Source organism: Pinus tabuliformis, chromosome 8 (genome assembly GCF_031772625.1).
Source record: "Pinus tabuliformis cultivar Carrire ecotype Pingquan chromosome 8, CPIR1, whole genome shotgun sequence".
Taxonomy (NCBI): Eukaryota; Viridiplantae; Streptophyta; class Pinopsida; order Pinales; family Pinaceae; genus Pinus; species Pinus tabuliformis.
The window spans coordinates 553,194,892-553,205,118 of record NC_142294.1 but is presented as its reverse complement, the minus strand read 5'-3'; positions in this window follow the sequence as shown (position 1 = coordinate 553,205,118).

The window sequence follows — 10,227 nt, the reverse complement described above, 5'->3', positions numbered from 1 at the left end:
ATTTTTATTTTTTAATTTAAAATTCAAAGTGTTTGATTCATTTTTTTGATGGTGGAAATAGATTTAGCATTCTCAAGAACCCTACAACACCAAAAATATTTTTTTGATAATAGAAATGGATTTAGCACTCTCAAGAACCGTGCAACACCTAAAATTCTAAAACTCAACCACTGTAACCTCAATTTCCAAAAAATTTAACCAAATAGTGTGCTCGAAAATTCATTCTCATGTTTAGATAATCTAATACTATTATAAAAATATATAGTTATATCATATAATATATTAAAATATATACCATCTAATACTATTATAAAAATATATAATTAATATATTAAAAAAAATACCATCTAGTTTTATCATTTGGATCATATTGAAAAAGTCAATGAAATGACATCATAAATAGAAAAATTTATGAAACACACATAATTAATAATATAATTTTCTCATTTAGATCATATTAAAATAGAAAATTAAATGACATCATAATTAAGTCAATAGGATTTTTACTATGAGGTTCATCCTCACAAGACTTTAGAAGATTCGCAGGCCTACAAAGAATATACCCATTCGACTACTGTTATTGACACAATTTATCGATGGTGGTTATCGCTGCTGACTCATCCATTTCTTAACTCTTCTCTCCCTTTTGTGCTTAGATCCTCACCGCGTTTCTCACCATAGGACCACTCGGTCACACAACGACTTTGGAAAATGGAAGATTTGTTGTTGAATCGGCAAGTGCAAGGAAAACTTCATGGAGAGGTGGATATGGTTATGAGGTGCCACAAAAGCGAGAAGTTGTGGTATCTACATATTTCCAAATAATCAATTTATTAGTTGGAAGTACTGCCCCCAAACCAGTATGGTATCTATTGTGTTTCATCAACCCAGTAATCATGTTAAGAAAAATCTTCCTCTTTTCTCTTGGATTTGAATCCCCCTTCCCATAATGAGAGATGAGTGTTTATACATAATGGAAATATTAAGAGTCCCCCTCAATTTCTCAACAAATCAAACAAAATGATTCCTTCAATTGGGCTTCTCGCCAAATGTAGATGGCCACAATGGAACAAATTGTCGAGTTTGGTTTGCGTAGATAAACATGATCCCGCTTGTCTCCTACTTGCTTCAAACCGATAGGTGTAATTACATGCAAGGAACAACTGATTCAACAACTTTCTTCTATTACAATATCCCTTTAGCATATCGAGGAATTTCATTGGTGATATACTGTATCAATTTCAATATTGGCCTTGATAAGAAATGTTTGTTATAACAGAAAACAAAATTACCCATTGCGTAAAACAAATTTTGGAAATAAACTCTAATTATGCCCAAACCCAATAGAACAATCAAGCGACACTTTCAATTAATATGATAGTAACACCTAGTAGTGAAAAATTGCAAGAGATTTGTGGCATCATAGTTAAGTCCATTGGAAATTTTAATAATGTACGCAAACAAAAAAAACACCGATATTGGGAGGCTACAATATGGAGCATATGCAATATCGTATTCGACTCCGTTTAGTAAGTTTATCAGTTCCATTATATCAAAGCCTTATATCGTAGATATGATATCGGTGGTTTTAAAGTTGTTAGCATTTCAAATTTTTGATATAAAGGCCGATGTGACATTCCAATTAGACCATAATTAATACCATATCAGGTTTGACTTATCAGAGCTTGGAAGATATTCTAAGTGAGAGGGGGAGGTACATTGGGATATCGGAGATCGAAGATCGGATATCAGAGTGAATGTTGTATCAGAGAAGTGACAAATCAGAGGTTAGAGATGTTGGAATTTCGGTAATCAGAGGGATTTTGGTATGGGAGTTTTCAAAAGCTTGTTTAGCTGAAAAATATATGATCACCGATATTCAGGAAAGGAACTAATGATGCGACATGTGGATCCTTCCAAATACTCAATTTTATAATTTTTAAATGAACTATAGCCACTTGGTATAAGGTTCCAGAATTTTTCATATCGGGGATTCTTAGGAATTCCTATGATATATATATATATATATATATATATATATATATATATATATATATATCTTGTTAATAAAATATCTCCACTACTTTATGATAAAGGGCTATGCCCTATAGCCACATTTCAATCGATCTTGGTCTTGAGGCTATTTCATAATTAATCAAATCGATTAAAAATTAAGATAAAACAAAATAAAACTAACATTTACACATAAAAGTTTATTATTTACAAATGAAATTTTTTATAAAACAAAAGTAATGTGCGTTTTATAGATTTAGTAGGTCAAGGTAGCGAACAACATCTAATCTTCAATTGGGCACTATTTTCAAACCAAATTTCCAAATTATATCAAATGTGTTATGATAGGAAGATAGGAGCAGATTGAGCTCATTGAGGCCATCGAAAATCAGAAAATCACAAAGCCACATGACCAATATTCAATCAAAGGGATATGCGATCGTCAATATGTCTGAACCTCCAATATGGGATCTCTGATATATCAGACCTCCAATATTCCTTCTTAAGGCTCCAACCCTTGAACTTCAGTAGATGATATCTTTTGATCCAGGAGTCCATTTTTGGACTTACACATATCGTTGAAAATATTGTTCAGAGAAATTTCCAATGGAGAGGGTCTGATTTGGGCTTTGAGTCCATTTCAGCCTTGGAATATCACTAGAAATTTCTATGTTCATTTACTCTTTAGACAACTTAAATCACATTTTGCAGTAAGTGACAACATGAAACATAACAAATTCTCTAATATGAGGGATTCTTTAATATAAGGGAGCAGAGGAGGGTTAAATGGTATGTGGGTCCTACGTAATACTTTAACCACTTTATAATATATATCACCAAAATCTATATTTGTTTGTTTGTATTAAATCCAGTTTTCAGATGGCTCGGAGTTTATATTTGTATGTTTATTAAAAATGGCTAAGCCACTTACCACATTATCATATGATTAATGTATAAATCTTTCTCTCGGGGGGCTATGTTTTATTAATTAATCTAATCAAAACAAAAGAATAATTACAATCTTATTAACTTTACAAAAACAATATTTTAATTAATTTAAAAGTAAATAGTAAAACTAAGGCTAAATTTGCAAACCCTACGAGAAGATGGAACAAGCGTTAATGAAGAAGATGACTAGGGTAAACTGAAGCAATAAACACTCAAAGCCTAAATGGATGCAAAAAGGGTCCCCATGTGTATTATGATACACTAAAATGGGGGTGTTGTGTTTTCACTACAATAGGTCCACGTCTATTATGATAGAATAAAATGAGGGTGTTTTATTTTCACTACAACACACCTCTTCCTCTATTTTAGTACACGTCAAACAAATATATCTAGAACTCAAACAAACAATTTTATAAACCTTTTAGTATTATAAATGGATTAACCTTCCTTTTGTCAATATGCTTATAATTTACATTATATTAGAGTAATATGTATGGAGTACATACCTTACAGTTATAGTTTATCTTTCATTTATTCCTCTATTATAGACATGTTATGTAAGAGGATAACTAGTCCCATTATACTAGTCAGAACCACTACTTAAATAGATATAGATCTAAGTTACAAATCTTGACCTCATGGATTTCCCCAAATGTTGATCAGGACATCTTTCCTAATCAACACTACTGAATAAAACAAAATGTGAAGGAAATATCTTCAAATTTTTATCTTGCAAGATTCAGTCGGATGTATCATTAATAGTAGGACATTCCATTTTCATAGTCCTATCGGTGTGTCTTTGTGCCCTTCCGTCGCAAATGTTAGTTATAAAAATTATGAAAAATAAATTATGTATAATATTTTATATATGGGAAAAAAATATCTTTAAATAAATAACGATATTGTATTGAATGAGGTTTTAAAAATATTTGGAAGTTAAAAATGGGCCTCAAAATATTAGAAAAATGACTAATAACATCAATTTTAAAAGAAAAATAATTCAAAATAATGATGTCGATCATAACAATAAAATTTGTAGAGAGAAAGGAAAAATATATCTTTTTTTAATTATATTTTTGACTTAGTTTTTTATAGATTTGGTTAAATTTCAAGTTTAGGTGCTTATTGGACATAGAATTAAATTTTACATATTGTGAGAACCCATTCTACATATTCTTTATGGATCCATAATGGAATAAATGAACATATAGAAAAAAATTTATTTCTTTAGAAAAGTATTTCTACGTATTTTCAAAATTCCTCTTTATCATTACAAATTTATAATTATTATTTTATTATTTTAGCTATTATTCTTTCAACCTAATCGGGGTGAAAAAAAAAGGAAATAAATGGGTTTGGGACTCATCCCCTCCCACAGAGACTTCTTGTATATGTATCTCCCTCAAGGCACATTTAAGGAGCCTTATCTCCAAATGAAGGAGGTCAAGGTCGCTTGGAAACACAAGGGCTTCACTAGGGGAGCAATGCCCTAACACGTACATTCAATTGGGGGGTATATATTGAGGAAACAATTACATAATATATTGAGCATATAATAAGGGGTAAAATATTTTTATATTAGCAGGTATAAAAAATTGAGCTCAAAGTTAATGAATAAATATAGAAGTGTATAAAAAATGTTAATGAAAAAATGGATAGATACAATATCTAGTGAAAGTAGGGTTTTTTTTTTAATTGGGAAGGTGTATTGGATTTGTATTCGTAGGTGGTTAAATAATTTTTTTTAAAGGTATTTTCCAATATGTAGTCAAATTAGGGGTATTGTTTAGTATGCCCCAAAAACACGCAATATGTTAGAGGTTCATTAAATGAAGTCCCCGTGCTTGGAAAATGTATGTTGTACATATCAATAACATATACTAAATATAAAACATGGTCTTTGTTTAATGCTAATTTTTTTAATCTGACACTCTCTTTTGTCACTTCCTCCATCTCTTCTCCTTGCTCACCATGCACCTGGACTCTCACATGATCACTTGGGTAGGTTATCTCCCATCATTGTTGGTGAGTTTCCCCCCTATGTTTTCATATTTTTTAGAAGGGGAGGGCATGGTCCCTCGTTCCACAACAATGTAGCTTGATTGGAAATTTGTAATGGATTCCCTATTTCTTGGCCACCTCATGAAACTCCCCTCCCACCTTACTTTGAGTTTATGTGACATCCTACTACCTCTGATAGTCATGACATGGTAGAGAGTTCGTTGTAGGTGTGCTAGTGAGGGTCCCAAATCTTTAGGCATTTCTAGGGCATACCTTTAAGAAACTTCCTCATCCTGAAGCTTTAATGCAAGCAAGCCACGTGTAACAACACTTTTTTATTACCCCTATGTTTTTTTATCCATATTTTTTTTTTACCAACATGAGAGTTACATTTGACTTGAGCAGTTGAAATGTAAACTCAAAAATAAACAAAGCCATTCATTGACTGGCTAAAGAGAGGACAACGCTACTCCATGGTTCTGAGCGAAGAGAAATCTCACTTGTTTGACAAGCCATAAAAGACCCTTGGAACTTATGACTTGAGTTGGTTCTAGCCCAATCAAGCTACCGCCACCTGATAGGAGTTGTGAGATTGGACAAGAGCGATGAGGGGAAAAGGATGGTTTCCATCTTCCCTTGAAGATCAATGGAAGGAATATGGAAGACGATAAATAGTTGAAGGAAGAATTCAACATTAGACTAAGAAGCCATGAGATATCGCACCATACATAAGGATGAAGGGACTCAAAGGAGAATATGTAAAGCATGACAAAGAATTGTGTGGTTTATTCTTTTGTACTGTGTTTCCATTATACTTCATATGAGTTAGTTGGTTGTTATCTAAAAAAAAAAAAAAAATCCAAGACTGGCAAAAGGCATGTGGAACTATGGAGTATGACAGAAGGAAGCCAAGATAATTGTGGACCAACTACTGTGCACTATACTTTGTAAATTTGGTAGCTAATCCTTATGTCTTTCCTTTTGAGGCCACTAGGTTGCGTGTCTATGGATGTGTGGTCACTGGGAGGCTTAATGTATGACTAAATCACTATGGTTATTTTTGTATAGTTGATAAACCACTTGGACAAGGAAATATAAGTCATTGTTCTGCTTCTTAGATACTTTTCAACCATCTGGACAACTTACTGCAGACCCCTACGGTGATTTATATGAAAAGGAAGTTCTTAAACCACCTAGCTTATGGATTCAATCTCCTGGACTAAGTAATACCTCATTTGGAAACCACGTGAAGCCTTCTGAGTGGACTTAAGAGAGTGATTTAGTGTAGTGCTTACTATCAAAGGATAGTTTACCAATCACATGGACATTGAAATCCATCTCTGAGTGCCTATTTAAACCATTCGTGTGAAGCCCCTTGAGAAAGCATTCCCTTGAACTATGGATCTAGCTTAGGGGTGGTGAACTGCAAGAAAGGTTGCAGTTTAGTTAGTGTATGGTTCAGTGGAGAGTTGAAGACCCTCCTTCAGTTTCCAGCCGCTATTAAACCTAAATAAAATTGTAAATTGATTATGTATATTATCGTATGGACTATGATTAATCTTGTTATGTGTGACTGATGCATCATCTTGTGTGTTTATAAATTTAAATGAATGCCTAATTTGTGAGGCTCACAGTTATACTCATAATTGCAATGAGATCCTGTGTGTACATGGATATAATGCCTGTTTGGGTTGTGTTGTCCATTGTTATTCTCATGATGAATGTCAAACTCTATGTTTATTTAAAGCTAGGTTTACTTCTAAAACTTATGAATGAATATTTATATGGCTTAAACTTGTTCGTACACTAGTTATCCTATTAATATCAAGAGAGTAGGTGGCTTCTTGCTTTTGGCACCATAATTTTTCTTAAGACTAAAGAAGGTTGGGTGTGGGGGAAGGTTTCCCTTCCTGTTCTACAAAATCATATTATGTGACCTTCACTTTGGCTATCAAGACTAACAATAATGAGATTTTGTAACTCATTTACGTGGGGGTGAGGCCAACATTGAGTGAGCATTAGTGGAACCATGACCTAACAAATATATGCCACATGAGTTGGCCGTTGGCTACAACTTGTATGAATATGAATTTGTTGGATGTTGATACACATATCCTATCACCATTTAAACATGATAAGCTTAAGAGTGGGGTTAGGTAGAAGCATGAATGAAGAACCTACCTACTACCCACCAATCATAGTGATCATGGAAAATATTGCATATTACAACTTATCGCACTAGTTGAAATGGGAACCTTACCACCACTCACTCCCGACTTCCTTATCTCCCTTGTTTAATGCTAAACACCTACAAGAAAAAGAACAACCAAGCTCTATGACAAGGATATGGATGGTGGGTCTCATTACGCTAACCTATGAGGATTATGTTGAAACCACGTGAGTGTCATGTGGCCAGTTCAATGATGTGTCTCCTTTTTAATGGAATTAACATCAAATGAGTGTAAATTTTGACATGGGGTTCGAATCAAGACAAATTTTACATTTCCAAAGCTCTCTCAATGAGCTACTCGCCATGGTGGTATCAAAAATTACTTCTCTAGACTTCAAAGAATGATTTTTTACAACACCTTCTTCATAAAAAATGTTCGAGGTTAGGATAAAGAAAGTAGGTAACACATTTCACTACTCAAGATGAGGTCAAGGGTAGGGAGTGTGGTTACAAAGTGGTATCACAATGCCTAGGTTTGACACTTAGACTGAATGGGCCTTGAAAGAGAAAATTTGGAGTTCAGAGAAAATATTCAACACTATACCTTTGGGATGATGTTAATAAGTTATGTCATAACATAATGATAAAGGGAAGGTTTGACATTGAACCCGAAGAGGCTCTCACACACAAGATACACAGTCAATCTAATATTTTAATTTCTCTATAGATAAGTGTGTTGAGTTTATACTTATAGTTGGCATGAATGTTGCCTTGACAAATTGTTGATATGTCATTTGTTTTCTAACATGCATGCTAATATAGGATTTTATTCCTTTTCATAGTTAGTTGTAGAGTAGTTTTCTTATTGTTTTCTTATTGCAAATTTACTAAGGTGATGAGTAAATATATTTATTTATGATTGACTTAGATAACAATGGTGCATGTGTAACAACATAAGGAGAGAGACAACAAGACATAAATTTATAGTAAGGAACTGAAGTAGTGATTAGTAGAATTGTATAATATAGCCTGTCTAGATACTTTCATCATTAGGAAGAGGACACAGTGGAAAAAGGGCCATAGAAAAATTACCTTGATTGGATAGAGACCCTTAGGAGTTTGTGATCTAAATTGAAAAGTTTAAATAAGCAAATGAAAAGATTTTCAAAGTGCGAGAAAGACAAATAGAGGTGAACATGGTGATATTGTAGAGTTTGTCATATTTTCGAACGGAAAAACAACATGAGCTTGGTACCAACTATCTAGGTGAGAATAAATCCAAGAAAAGTTTGTCTAAAATATGGACACAAATCTACAAACCAATACATAAGAAAGCAACAAATCAAGAAAAAGACATAGGAAGGTAAGAGAAGACATTGTGAGGGGAGAAAACTGACTCGACACTCCATAAAGGGAGTCAAGAAACCATGACTAGTTGTGTAACAACCACGAGTTAAACGTTCATGGAATAAAGGATAATAAAGGAAAAACAGGACCAAGGTCATGAGACACGTATTCCAAGATGAATGTGGTGAAAAAATATATAGTGTGCATCACTTGTTGCGCATTATGGCCAAGAAAATTGGAAAAGAAAAGAGGCATTAATTGGCATTTATTTATGAAAATAAAGGAAATTAGGAGAAACGGGAGATTAAAGGTCACAGATTTGCATGAGAAGGAAAATTGATTGAAAATTAATGAAATGAAGAAAATAAAGGCCTCAATGATAAAAATGCTTCTCAAGATCAATTCAAAACTTTTTGTCAGTTCAGTTTTGGAGTTCTCTTCTATTCTCTCATACTCTTGCACATAATGAGCATTCTTGGAGCACTCTAGCATTGGCCAAGGATGGTAAAGGAAGGACAAGGAAGGCAAAGGAGGGGCAAGGAAAGTAAAGGAAGGACAAGGAAAGAAAAGCACAAGCAAGGAAGATTGGATCAATCAACTTCAACCAGAGGATATTCTGGGTACCACGTTGCATGTGTTATTTCCTAGTTGAGGTGTGAATGCATGGTACATGCATTTGTTCATTTCATTTATTTGTTGTCATTGGAATGGGTTTTTATTGTTATGATAGTGGTTTAAGCCTTTCCTTTCCATTTATTTGATAGACATGGTGTGATTGGATTCTTTTTTGGTTGAGTTTTGTATTGCATAAAGCTTTTGGAACCGAGTGAGGTCTTCTTAGGAAAATTCAGAAGGGTTGGGGATACGTTGATATGGTTTTCTCTAGGAATCCCTTGAAAGGTGGGTGGAGAGAGGAAAATTCCTCAGGTATTGATGAAGAAATTTCTAGGCATCCAAGCTTGTTTTAACTTTTTGATCTCTTGACCAATTTTGGTGAGATCGGAACAACATGAGGGTGGAGGTAATTTAATCTCTAGGAAGACTAGGTTGTTTATGTCTTTCTATCCAACATTCATGCTTGGAATATTTCATGGGGGTGATTAGCTAAAAGAAATATTTGGATCAACCCAATCTATGGTCGGGTGGTATGTGGAAATCCCTGGCTTGGTTGGATTTTGCATAAGTTAATAAGAGTTATTTTCTTATTGTAATCTATGAGCACTTGTACTTGTTATAATGATCATTTGATGATTTTTTTTCACGGTTATTAAATCTAGTTATATGTTGGTTATAAGCATAGATTTGAAATGTTCCCTAGCTATGACTTGTTAAGGACTTTATAAGTATATGAATGGTTTATCAATGCATGGAATAACGAGTGTTATTGCGGCTAATATGATAGGGAATTAGGCCTTCTTAATGATTATCAGATTGGCCACAAGCCCTTATGATCAGATATGGATTCACGACTTGTAACTCTTATGTTAGCCATGTGCTTAACAAAATGTCTCATATGGATCAGGGATATTCTGAGTGAGTTCTTGTTCAATTTTTGTATGAAAGGGCTATGTCATTATGTCAGTTATCATTCTCAGAAGTTACAAGAAGTTTTTTGTGGTGGTATGGAGGCTAACCTAGAAAAGTGGCTCAGATGTTAAGACCACAACCTCTGAACTGGAGGTTTTGGGCTACAACTACATGGAGGAAATTTTTTGCATGTGGTTGGAGGGTCATAACCATACCATACA